Source organism: Apis mellifera, linkage group LG6 (genome assembly GCF_003254395.2).
Source record: "Apis mellifera strain DH4 linkage group LG6, Amel_HAv3.1, whole genome shotgun sequence".
Lineage (NCBI taxonomy): Eukaryota > Metazoa > Arthropoda > Insecta > Hymenoptera > Apidae > Apis > Apis mellifera.
In genome coordinates, this window is record NC_037643.1 from 9,423,749 (window position 1) to 9,438,029 (window position 14,281).

Here is a 14,281-nt window from a genome sequence, read left to right on the forward strand (position 1 = left end):
TTTCAAATTATTACACACGGAGTGCCTCATCCAACTACGTACGAGGGAGAAATATTTCTGTTATATCGAAAATATTATAGCAATGTTCCCTGTTGAAAGTTGTATAGTTTTGCGGGGGCTAACGTATGGGTCGATTTATAATTCTTTTTTTTTCTCTATGGAATGTTATATTTTCTTCGAATTCATTCGATAAGTGTAAATTTATCAATATCGTTCAAATTTGCACGAATCGAAGTAAGAAATTGAATTGAAGTTTGATAGAAATAAAAAAGTATTTATCAAACTTTTAGAATTAATTTTCTGTATTAATTACGTTTGGTTATCAATAATCTAACCGCTAACCAGAAATTTCAAACGAATTATTTTTAAACGATTATTAAATCATCGATAGTAACAATATATATTTATCCATCTAAGTGGTGAACCACGTTTAATTTGCCTTTTAATTTTTTTCAAATAGCCGTACGCGAGACAATACACTTTTTCGTGACAAAAACCGACCTAACCTTTTTCTTGATTTAATCGACCACAAATCTATCGTAATCGATAAAAAATTGTAAAAGCTGAGACGTGTCGTTTGATCGGGAGATCGGGCATTGTTTCTCCAACGATAAGAAGAAAACAAAGCCGCGGGCGAAAATGAGAATCGAAAGAACGAAGAAGAAAAAGAAAAACTCGTTTATTCTGTTTCTCGCATGATGACTGTCTTGTACGAGCATACGGCCTTGCGCGCAGGCGCATTCAACGTTCAACATCTTCGTTTTTATCGTGGCAAAGAGCTGTTCGTCAGCGAACCGCATCATGTAAATCCGGATTTAAGATCGACTACAAACTGAAATGCGATCGACAAAAACTACTATAACAATACCTACATAAAATATATACTACGCAATTAGTTAGTGAAGCGTTTTATTGAGCAGATAATGATTTAGTTCGTTGAATTGCGCATGCGCGTTTGCAAACAGAGGCGACCATATTTATTTCGCATCCTTAACCTTACCTTTACGTATTAATATTAATATATTACGACTATTTCAATAAATGCTGCTTATATTTCTTATCGTTTCTTATCGAATCGATACGTGATGTCCGTTAGAGCTTATGAATGTTTCGAAATGCTCGAAGATTATTGAATGCAGAAATTGTTCAAGAGATGCGTATCGACGTATCTGTGACACACGTTAATCCGATATCGAATTTTATCGAGAAAATAGGTAAACGAAATTCAATAGCATAACGCGAATGGTAATAGATTATTGATAAATCTTATGTACAACAAAGTCGTTTGTTCGTTTCTTAATCTTAAATTTTGATTTTTATTAGTAAGAGAGAACAATCGAAAGTACGATCGAAAGTACGAACGAAAATACGATCGGAAGATACGATTTCTAATGAAATGAGAAATAAATTATTACCTTTACTTTTTCGTTGACGTTAAAAAATGCGTAATCCATTTCCTGAAAGAAAGTCTAAGATCTGCTGCACCCACTCTTTCTCACAAACTTTCAAAAACACTTATTCTCACCCACGCACGAGTTGTTAGAAACGTTAAAAGACGCCATACTAATTTTCTCGATTCACGCATGCGCACTTTCGAAAACGTTAAATTTCATAAACGACACGTATGTATCGCGAGTGAAATAAAATTGAATTTCGGATATTTATTTATCGCACGAAATCGTATAAGGTTGTATGAGATAAACTTGCACGACAATGGCGAATCGGTAGCTGGCTCGGTTATCCTGTTACACGAAGGCACCCCGTGCATCGCAGGATTGTACTGATATCTTAAAGTCGGCCCACGTGCGAGACTGCGTCAGCGTGTTACGCACTTCGAAACGAACGTGCACTCTTACGCGGACAGGATATCTCGAACGTCCTACGTGAAAAGTTCGACACGTTGTGCTATTTACATATGTATATACTTGTTCGATTTGTTCACTTCCGTGACTGTCACGCGAATATACGTTTTGATGTACGTTTGGAAGTAATTAACTCGCCAGGCTTAAGTGGATATGTGTTTCTCTCAGCCTTGGTAAGTTTTTTCCTTCTCTCGTCTCCCCGCCCTCCTTTTTTTTAACGATTTAAGATAACGTTTGACTTAAATTTATCTCTAGAACGAAAAACTATACAAACAACACTGTTGTCGAATACTTTAAAACTTTATCATAGATAGATTCGTGATGCTACAATCTGATTAAAAATCAATTCTACCTTTTTTTACTTTCGCAATTTAAGCTATTGATTATCGATTTACGACACGATATCATAAATCCATATTAAAACAAGCGTTGTAAATAGTCACATCTAATCATCAAACTCGATAATTGTACCGTTTCGCTTCGTAACCGGCGATGATTCTACTTCATGCTCGCCTAGTTTGCACCGACTAATTAGAAAAGCTGGCGCGATTCTAAACGTTGGCCGGCCGCGTCGTCGAATAAATCTTCCGATTGATTACCACCTGTCATTGACGTGTATGCGTCCACGCACCTGTTTCGTGCAACGTTCGACCTCGCTAGAATTGCTGAAATGTAGCTAAGCGTAAAAACGTGGCAAAAGGAGAAGAAAACGGACACGATTAAATGCAATAAGTCGTTTCAATAACTTCGCTCCTTCAAATGTATTTTCTTAATATCGCCATTATAATCTAAAACCGGTAACTAAAAAACAAACAAAATAGACGTACAATATTAAAAAATATAAATAGAAAAAAACGCCTATAACCTTTATCACGATCTTCAAATAATTACGACTCTCGCGTATTAATTCATTTTATTTGATTTCCAATATAAATGACCTGTCGTCTATTTTTGGCCTTTAAAATAAATTGCAACAAGTTGAATAATTAATGCTCGCACGAAAAAAAAACCCCGCGATATATATATATATATTCACGACTTTACCAACCAGTTAATCTCGTAATTCGAGTAACATCTAACATGCAACAAAATCCATTCGCCCTTTCAACATGAACCTTGTAACGCGTCCGGTCCATCGAGATCGCTAGTCTTCGAACGAAACGAGTCTCTCTAAGACTTAATAAAGCGATTCACGCTCTCGACGCTCCGTCCACCCGTAAGATGCCCGAGCAAACTCGAACAGAGCGGCGAAGAAACTCGTACGAGCGTGCACACGGTATCCACAACTCATTTGCGCCCCGTCAAACCAATCACCTGCCTTTTTCCACGAAATTCGCAGCCTGCCTGCACACGCGTATAATTAGACGGCCACGGTTATCATCATTTTTGCAGGAAGCAGATATCTCGTGTCGATCGTTCTCCGGTCTCGATCTCGCGTAATAATTAAAGCCACGTTGTTCACTCTCTCTCTCTCTCTCTCTCTTTCTCTCTGTATATATAAATTCCCCGCTGCGAACTCGCCACCGTGAAATTATCGATGTCGATTTTCAGGTTTCTCGAGGAACGCTCGATCCCTTTCACGCGAATGTCGGCAATCGACAAAAGTTCGAACGCACATCTACATCTATTGTAGGGAATTTAATTAGAACGATCGATCGTAATGGAGTGAAAGTGCGAAAGTCATTTAACGGTAAGCCGTCATATAAGCCGGGTTATCGTCGATCGTTTTTCGGATAAATTTGGAAACGATAATTAAGGATCCGATTATTATTATAAGATGGTGCTAATGGGATGGTGTTCGGCGGATGGTGCGTCGAGATAGCGTGCGTTCGACATCGTGTACGATGCGGTGAGAGGTTGGCAACTGTTAACGCTCGCGTGACGGGTAATAAGTAAGTGATCGTTTCGATGGGAATCGATCATGACGAACGTTTTGACGCTTTTAATACGCGAGGAAAGGTGCATACGAGGATATCCGAAAAAACTATGGGAAAAAGAGAGAGAAAACGATGTATACGCTTAATAAATTAAGAAACGAACTTTTCCTCGACGACGAAATCACTCGAGTAGAATTGGAGAAGAAATTGGCGCGTTCACCGAGCGGAGCGAGATCTAAACACTCGAACGTTCGACCGTTTCTCGGTTTGCAGATGGAATGGAAGGCAGCACGTGGGCAGCGAAATTTCACAATTGTTTCACTTGCGATCGGATCGCGTGGCTCGAGAAGGACGCGATTAATCGCGATTTCTTCCAGCCACCTGAGAGCGGCTCGGCCCGGTAAATCACGCCTCGCACGACGCACGTGGGCAATTAACGCGTATCCACGGACGATTAGGCGCGTTCAGGATTACAAGCGCCTCCGGGAACGATCCGTGGCGGAATAGGATCCCTCGCGTGGGCGCGCAAACGGCCGGCCAACGTGGAAAGAAACTTGTCGAACGGTGACATTTATCACCCGCCGTTATCTCGCCCCGGATTAAATCGTGCCATCCTCTTTAGCATTCCATCGCCTTCCAATCGACCCAACGTTATCCCATTTCGCGCCCTCGTCCATTTACCATTTAGAAAGAAAAGGAGACTGTTTAATAATCGCATTCGTAATGGAGGCTGTTTGAGACACGCTGAGATCGTTCCGCTATTGGAAATCGATTCGTGTCCGAGAAGAATTTTTTAGAATTAGATCCGAAAGATTTGCCTTTGATATCGTAAGGAACGTTCCCCTTTTTCTTTGTCCAGGCAGGGAACGTCTTCTCGCGGTGCATTCCGCGGTGCCACGTTTAACTATCCAACGCGTATACACGGAGGAATCTCATTGGTCGTTTCGCGGGTACGCATAGCGGAGGACAGCACAAAGTGAGCGCGACCTTGCTTCCTTCCAGACTTCGTCCCCGACGTCGGCCCGTACGGAGAGAGCGAGCAGCGGTGCGCAAAGGGAGGGAGCGCACATATATTTTCTCCTGATCTGGAAAACAATACGCTAAGCGTGGATTTATATGCACCGCGTCCCGAGGCAATAACTTACGGCGCGAAACACTGCCTCTTCTTTCGCGTTCCTCCCCACTACCCCGGACGTGTCCCTCCTCTAAATAAGGAGACGACGGAAATGGCTTCCCATTTCTTTTTCCTCTCCCCGCGTCTTCTCGCCGATAATCCACCGTCGTCTCTCTCTCTCTCCCCTTCCCTTTCAGAGAAGATGATCCGCTTTTCTAAAACTGCTATCCTCTCTCGTTTTAAAAGAATTTCGGAAATTCTCCCTTTCATCGCCTCGCAAGAGGGAAGGTGTTTTGTTATTTTTCGATTCTTCTTTTATTCTCCTTTTATTTCGACTCGTTCCAGGACGAGGAACGTAGAGGTTGAAAAGTTAAATTTTCAAACTGGAAGAAACAAATGATACGATACGAAAATCTATCGAGTTTCCCTGTATACGTTTCCTGCGTGCTCCGGGGAGCATAAATTCGGATTATCGGTGATATTCGGGCGGATAGAGCGGGACGCGATAAATCGAAAGAGGCGCGCGTGTTCCGGGCCGGCGGAGAATGGAGTTTCCCCGACAAGCGTCGATTTGTCAAGAGGGGCTTCGAACGCCCTCTCAATGGCAACAAGAAGCGGAAAGCTTCACCTCTCCTCCTCCCTTCAACCACGGCTCAATGCCCGCCACAATGCCCTCAATGCCTTCCCCCTTTATCCCGCCCGCGGAAGAAAGCGAGGCGATCCAGAGGAATAAATTCGTGCACGCCCGATCGGGCCGAAGCCTACAAAATTTACTTACCTACGAGAGCCGCTCTTTTTTTTTCCTCCGGGCAACCGGCCCTATTCAACGCCGGATAACTGTATTACGTCTCATTGTGCCCTCTCCCACCCTCTTGTCGCCCATTGTCGGCTCTCCTCCCCCACGCGTTGATCGTTTGCATTTTTTACCGGTGACCGGTGAAGTCAGTTTGCCGCTTCAATCCCATTTTCCTTTGTCAATTCTTTCCTTCGAAGCGAGGTTTAAAGCGTCCAGTTGAGCGAAGTTTTCATTGGAAAGAAGAATGGTTTGTTTATCGTGAAATTGGAATTTCTTTTTTTTAACGTGCATATGCAGAATCGCGTGACAATATTTCGTTTCATGTTAGAACGAGAGAGAATTTATTTATATATTTTGTTTCCGAGGAAAGAGTATTGCTCACGTTTCAAGGAAGCAGCGATTAACAAAATTGATCAATTTCTTGTCGTTACGTAAGAGAAAGAGGAATTTCCTCGCGGTAAAGCGATCCCTTCTCCCAACTCGATACGTTGGGATAATGACATACGACGAGTTGAGCAATTATTCACCCAACGAGCACGTTCATACTTCGCTCGGTATTTCCAGATTCCGCGTGCTCAAAAGCATCGGTAATCCCTTCTGCTACTTTGTCGTCGTTCGCGCTCCTCGAATCACCGGCAAAACACCAGCCTCCCCATTTTCCTCTCCAACGTAACGAACGAAAGACAGGTGACTCTTCGTTCCAAGCGTATCCTTTCACGCTCTGCAAGCAAACTCTTAATGAATATATTAATATATATTTGAAAAAATATCTCACTTTCAATTTTTATTCAAATTACTCCTCAATGAATATTTGAAATTCTATAATTATCCAATTCATTCCCTCTGTTATTATTATTATTATTAGAACGAATTATACGAGGATCTTATTTTTTGATCAGAAATTCGTTCCAATTATCTCTACAACCCCTCCACAACAAATTCTAAAATTCCAATAACGATTTCTTCTAATCGAAACGCGACCAAACGGATCCATTGTCCCAGCCATACGTGTCTCGTGACATTTCCGCGTCGATTGTCGCCTTCGATAGATCGATCTCGCGCCCGGAAAGATTTATATCGTACGCGCCTCGGGATCCCGGCAACCTATAATAGGTTGAACGACCTCGACTTTATCTCTTACCACTTGAACCTGCGCGGCGAACAATCGATCTCTCCTCCGCGCGATCTCCTCCACCGCAGAAGGACGTGGCCGGTATCCTCTTCCACACACGAACACACACACGAGACGCGCAGCAGCCTTCTCCTCGCGTCCCGTGCGTGCGAAAGGTCAAGAAAGAGCCGCGGAGAGCTCGATGCCCCGACGTTTTTTCCCACTTTCTAATGCGCCTTTACCCACTCGCTCGCCGTACGGGGTTAACGATAACCACGATTCCCCGCCACGGGCGACGCGACGTCCCCTCTCATTCGACGCGATTACCCGCCGATCGCCCGATCATCGAGGCGAGCTACCAGCGTCTTGAATTTTTCTCTCTCTCTCTCTCTCTCTCGTCGAGTCACGATACGGATTACGACGTAGAGGGAAGAAGAAGAGGAGAATGGGATGAAATATATCGTTAATCCGCGAGGAGATCGGTGTTATTTATTTTCGCTCAGTTTTCGCGAGTTATTTGGACGAATTGGAAAACGAAAACGCTTTTCTATTCGAGAGATTTCGACTTTTTAGAAAGCGAAATATGAATTAATCGTCCAACGACATGGGAGGAAAGAGAAAGAACGGAAAGAGACGATCAAAGGGAATTCGAGGTTAAGGTGCGCCAATAACAAACCATTGGGATTGAAAGGAAGAGGAACGACGACGACGACGAGGCGATTAATTACGCGAGGCTCGCGACGGAGTTGGAGGCAATTCGCGCCAACAAAGGAGGTTGGAAGAAGGCGGAGGAGGAGGAGAAAGGAGATGCTCCTTTGTGAACGCTAACAAGCGTCGACAATTTAATGGTATAACGTCGTTACAACGATGCGGGGAGGCGTTGCGCCGCGATAGAGATATAATAGGACTGGCGCTAATTAATAATTAATAACCCGGATCCGAATTAAATGGCTGTAAGGGTCGAGGGTGGCCGCCGCTGACACGGGGCAATGAATGGCGCAACGCGCGTCGTGTATCGGAAATAGCGTGTATAGGGCGGCCGTGGAAGGGAGACGTGGAGACGTGGGGTGGTTTGGCGCGAGGGTTTGCGAAACGGGAGAGGAGACGGCGTGTTCCAAGGGTGGGCGGCCAGCTCAGAATCGCGACACCGAGGGGTGTTGCATTATTTATGGCCGCCATCGATCATCGTCCGGCTACCGGGAACCCCGCCAACACCCCACTAATCGCCATATGACAACCGTATTTATTTTAAAGTCGACCTACGATGCATTAATCCTAATTGTTCGTTGATCCTTGTTCGATGAGATCGCTTGTTGTGGGGTTGCGTTTATTATTCCAGTCCAGAAACCGCGAGAGGGGAATTTATTTTTGAGAAGGAGAGAGATTTCTTTCCAAATGTACCTACTCTTTCCGATGGAATAATTATTAAATTAGAAAATTTATCCTTCGTTGCGAAACCCGGTAAACTTTACGCCGTTTAGAAATTAAATTTCTCTCGACTGCCGTGTATCAGTATATTTTCGAGATAATTATCGCGGCTCGAATTAGCTATAAAAACTTTTTTTCCGCGTGACCTTTATCCGTCGAAGATGGTCGGAACATTCTAATAAATTCGTCTAATAAATTTAATGATACTTTGATCTTCGCGTATGATTTAATAGCAGTTCAAATCGCAATAGTAGATTTAACTTCTAACCATCGTTCCAAGACTTTCAATTATTAAAATTAACTCGGGAGGAAAGATTTCTATCGGATCGTTCGATCACTCGTGTTTCTCCTACTTCCAATAGAACTCCAATTTTATACATCCCTCGTCAACGTATCCTTATCCTTTAATAAGACTCAAATAATCCCAACATAATACGTAAAATCTGCTAATTAAAACAAAGAAAAGAGGAAAATGGAACGAATCGAGTCTGCTCACTGTAATGAAACGTCAATACCAATATCTCAATACGGATGGTCCAGGGCGTGCGCTCTTTGACCCAGGGTTAGGAGATAAGACTAGGAGGCGAAGGAGGTGTGTCGATGATGCGACGTACGCGGAGAAGAGCGCGGCGAATAGTGCGATGAAATATGCATGGGGGGAACGAGCAGAGGTGCGGGGGGAGAAGAAAGAGACGGCGAGGTATAGTCGAGGGTTTATTCGAATCGTCGGACGAATGGACGAGACAAGGAGGCATTGGGGGTTGGAATGCCGCCCGCGACCAAGGGGGTGGATGGGAAAGGGTTGCCTCGAAACGCGGAAACGCCGAGTTGTCGTAGATGTCTGGAGGAGGAGGAGTGGGAGGGAGGGCATTTTAACCGTGTTCCACGCGGCGTGGGTCGTCCGTTGACCCCGCGAACCTGCTCGACTATAATCTCTTGACCGTACGTGGCGTTTGCCGTGGCGGAATATGATGTAATAGGTTTTCGATGATATCGAGATTCTGGAGGGATTTTGAAGAAAGAAAGAGAAATCTTCGTTCTTCCTTTGTTCGTTCGACGAGTCGTTTGCATACGTTTAATAAATATTAGTTTATTTATGGGGAGGGAAAAAGTTTCTTAAGTTACTGTACGAGCGAGCGAGTTCTCCTCGGCTACGTGGAGTTTGAAATGAATTAGCGGCGGTATTTCCGAAGTCTGGCTACCTATTTCTGAAACATCTTTATACATCTTAATTGCTGTTGCTCAAATTAAGAAGCGAAAACTTTCCAACCACTACCAGTTGCCAACTAGTTTTCCCATTTAAACATCCTACTTTTCCTTTCTTTGACACGTACGTGAAGGGAACACTTTTTATTACTTGATATTAATCTACTTAATATTGTAATTGGATCTGATTAAAAGTCGTCTTCCTTTTTTTTATTTATTTAACGATTAGAATTATCTGAAAAATCGATAATCGAATAAATCCTTTCATCGAACAAATCTTCGAATCTTGACAAATCTATAAAACCTCGAAAAACCTTTCAATAATTTCAAAAAAAATAATCCAATTCCTCCTTGGAAAACAAGAATCGATAAATTGATTTATCCAAATCTAAATTTCTTGTAAAAATCTTCCTCCCCTTCCATCCTCGAAAATACTAATTAAATAACGAAGATTCCCCGAGACTGGAAGGGCCGGTAATCGAATTGTTCGTTCGAAGGAGGAATCCCTTCCACTCCACTCCCAGCGTGCAACCTGTTTACCGGGACCGGTGGCCACGCCACGAGGCCGGAGAAGATCGGCCGCTACCAGAATCAAATCGATTTCCACCGTCTTCGATGTGTTTCACGGTCCATCGGGCATCATCCTCGACGCAACGAGCGAATAAAGGAAGAGAAGGAGGAGGAGGAGGAGGAAAAACGAAGAGGCGCGATCGAATACCTATTCTACGAAAGAAGAAGCGAGCAACGAGGAGAAGGAGGAGAGAAATTGTTGGCCGTTTCGCTCGCGAAAGAAGCACTTGGCCCATAACTTGTTCAACACGTTTCTCTCGCGGGGTCACGAAAGATGCATCGGGTCGCTACGGGGTTGCGGCGCACACGTGGCAGCCTGCCGCCGGCCAATTCGGCTCCCGCCAATACCATCCCGGCCGGCTAACTTTCGACCGCAGAGAGAGGGGCTTGCGCCGCATATAAATCACTCGAGATAATCGCGGCCGATGCCCGCTTAATCGTAGGATGTATCACCGGGTCGCGGGCCGAGGATCAAGCACTTGCCTCGCGCTTGCAATTGGAGCGCGACGAGAGCAGGGATCCACCCGAATGGAAATCGATATTCGATAATTGGTTAGAGAGTGAATTTTTCTTTTATTTATTTATTTATTTTAAGTAAAGGAAAGTCGCGTGGAGGGATTGGAGAAGAAAGAGAGTTATCGAGACGAGGTCTGTCTGTCTGTATGTCGGCGTTGTACGAGGAGGTTTTAATCGGGCGAGATCGTTAAAAGGATCGTTGAACGAGTGTACGTAGCCGCGAGCGATGCTCTTGCATCGTGGACAGGCCCGGATGAAGATCGTACCGAAATGGTGATTTATTGGCCGGCGCGGAAAGTAAACAGCGAGAGCGGCTGAGAGCGGCGATGACGTTGGAATTGATTCGACGGTTTAAATGGAATTGTCGTTTACTAATGAAACGAGCCGATACCTCGATAGCATCGCCGCTCGAAAATTCATTTATAATTCTTTGTGGGGAAGATAGAAACGTTATTTATCTCGAATTCGAGGCTTTTTCTTTTTTTCATTAGCTTGCCTCGATACTCATCGATCGATACTCGTTCGCGTATCGAGTTAATTTTTCATTTCCATCTTCCTTCTTCTTTTTTTCCTCCTCCCTTTTTCTATGCTATATCTACGATCGAGAAAAAGAAACGTTTAAAAATTAGGCAAAGATACATCTTTTATCAGATTTTCTAATTAAAAATAAAATTGATATCGATAATTCTCGTATCAAACAATGGAATAAAAATAAATCATCGTCGTACGATTTCTATCCGTCTGTCCCATCGCTCGATCCACCCTTTTTCCCTTCCCTTGCTCGTATCTCGCAATTAAGTCCGCAACGGTCAACAAACATCGAGTACGAGGAAGAGGACAAAGATCCGAGAGTTGCGCGGAGGTGTCACGGTGTAATCGAGTTTTCCAACTTACTACTTCAGATTCTTTCCAATTTCTCTCCCTTTCCCTCTCTCTTTCTCTCGCTCTCCTTTCAGATTTGCCCTTGCGAATCCGGAGGGCGGCCGGCTCCGGTTACTTTTCTAATGACAACGGCGCCAATCGGGGCGACCCGCGACAAAAGCAGGGTAATGAGAGCAGAAGTAAATCATGGGCCATTGTGAGGTAATCCCCGGGTATTGTCTGCCGGTACGCGCGTGATGTATTATGTTATTGGGGGTTGGAGAGAGAGAGAGAGAGGCCGTGCCCCCGTCACGGAGACGCCGCACACTTCCCCTCTGTTCTTTCGTTTCTTCTCCGATATCCGGGTATTTATACGCCTCGTTCCGAATTCACCTCCGCGACGGGGTCATCGAGCGTTTAAGATCGAGGAAATATTGGGAATATTGTCTCTGTGATATAACTTAAGGAGAATGGTTGTTAATTAAATTTCAAAGTTAAACGAGTTAAGTAATTGAGATTAATTTATTTACTTTATTACACGGTGTTTGATATTTTTTCTTTTTTTTTTTCGATCGGTTTAATTGATTTGTCGGTTACGCTTTCGCGAATCACGGAAGAAGTGATATATTTTTGTTAATAGAGAGAGAGAGAGAGAGAAAAAGGTTACAGTATAAAGAGAAAACTGATTAACAAGATAATCAAAAGCTTGGGATATATTAATCTGAGAGTACCGTAACAAATCGATGATCAATATATATATATATATATATATATATATATATGATGTTTCTGTTTTCTCGACCGTATCTAAAAACAGAAGATTAAACTATCAGATACGAAGAATCTTTCCTTATAAAAAATACATTCTCCATTACCTATCACAATCCTCTCCGAGAATTTCACGCGGCCCCCTCACCTAACCTCACTCCGTCGCAAGTTCATTTCATGCCGATGTCATGGCCGACTGAACAGCAGTCCGTGCCACATCGTTTTTTCTCGGATCAATCATTCCAACGATTACACGGTATCCATTTGTTTCAATCTCGCGGGTGTACCGATATAAACGGCGAAAGCATCGACGGAACAACATCTCGGCCGCCTCGCTCGTCAAATTGACACGAGGGGAAGATGCTCACCTTCCCTCTCCATCGAATGATAAATTTCGAAAAATTCGAAAATTTCGAAATTATTCTTATCGAAGTTAAACCCACGTCGATTAATAATTAATCGTTCGTTAATATATATTAAGGATCCTCTTAATTGATCAATCATCCCGATACCGTTTATTAAGCAACGTAAAGCGATCAACACACCGAACGAACGAACCAGGTTGCCGGAAGTCGTCTCGGTTCTGCTCCAAGATTTCAACCGTCTGGGTAGCGTCTATCGATCAGCCAGGTGAAACACGACCTCCCGGCAACCGATTCAAACACGTCTGACACCTACGCCAGCCTCTCTCGATTCTTTAAATCGCCGCGTTCACACCAGACCCTTCCGTATCTTGGCCATGGTAAAGACAACGAGTACGACCGCCATTATAGCTCGAGATTCCCCGTGAATTTCTCTTTTCCTCGAACAATCATCGCCATTTTATCGCGCGGCTAAATTTCTATCGTTCGAAAGAGAGAGAGAGAGAAAAGGGAGCTTTTAATCGCGGTTTTCTTCCGTTTTCACGCACAGTCGAGGGGAATTGACTAGTGTGTAACTGGACGATGGTGCACGATGGAAGGGAGGGAGGGATCATAACGGGTCTCGGGATTAACAGGTTGGCTTTTCCGCGATCAGGATCCTTGGTAGAGTAATGTATTAAACGCGATACGTTTCTCGAAGGTTGCTTGTTAGTCGTTGGATAAGGATTTCTTTTCTTTTTCTTCTTCTTCTTCTTCTTCTTCTTCCAAGACGGTTCATCGCGCCGATGCGTTCGTTGGCTTCCGGGGGAGTTAAGTGCAGTGTGGGCGAAACTTCTGTTCGGGGAGATAGGGGGTTTATTGGGATATCATAGAGGGAATTCGATCGTATTTATAGGCCTGTTCGCGGTCCCCGGAGTGAGGCGCGGAACGGTTTGAATGGCAGCCAACCGGCCAAGATTTGAATACGAATTACGTATTCTCTATATATCGGTTCGTTGAGTATATTTGTCGGAATACATGAATACGTTTAAATTTTAATTCGAAGATAGGGCAGGTATGCGCGAGGAAATATTTCCAAGAGAAACGGAGATCTTTCTTTAAAGATCTAGAATATTATTATATTATTTTAATAGACAAGAGTGTCTCCTTTCCTCGGTTATTCTCACCCTTGTTATTCCAACTTTGAATTTTCTCTCCATCCCTGTTCTGAAATAAAATATATTTTGTCACACGAATGGAGCGAGAAAACTTAAACTTAACTTTCTTCTATTCTTGCTTTTATTTAAAACCAAAAGAAATCCGTTTCATCTCTTTTCTTCAGCCATCTCGCTCTTATTATTTCTTAACTTAGCTTCGAATTTTCTCTCCTCGCCCTCCATAAAATAAATTATATTTAAAGTCTGCAAGGATTGATCTCTCGAGAAACGATCGTACGATGCTGATATCTTTGCACAGTTTCTTTTTACAAAGAAACAACGAGTTGCTCGAGCATCGTTGCTCACATTTCCCGGAGAACATTGACCGGGACGCGGTAGTCGTATCGACAGAAAGCAGCAAATCTATTACCCCGGGACGCGTATCCCGTTTCGGTTTCTCGAACAATTGACAAGACCGACGCTGCGTTTCCCGTTAGATCGAATTCAGCCGGGTCAGCAGGCATTATGCCCGCCGATCTTTAACGACCTCGAGATAACGATGCGCGATATAACGATCTACGATCCGAAAGATCGTGCCTCGATCCCGTTACTGTCGTCCCCACACTTTTCCCCGAACGATCTTTCTCCTTCTCCTTCCAAACATTTTGCAGCGA

The 14,281-nt window shown here is 43.7% G+C and overlaps 1 long non-coding RNA gene across 4 annotated transcripts in view; it reads right to left on the reverse strand.

Annotated features, from left to right (window-relative positions):
• The window catches only part of LOC100576868, a 130,927-nt gene that overhangs the window by 98,310 nt on the left and 18,336 nt on the right, over positions 1 to 14,281 (reverse strand). For 2 of the 4 annotated variants that reach the window (XR_003304822.1, XR_003304821.1), the window contains exon 1: positions 1,416 to 3,953. The exons of 1 other annotated variant lie outside the window; for it this stretch is intronic. This is a non-coding gene — a long non-coding RNA (uncharacterized LOC100576868). Of the gene's footprint in view, positions 1 to 1,415; positions 3,955 to 14,281 lie in introns of those variants that run through there. One more of the 4 variants, XR_003304820.1, reaches the window with a different exon arrangement.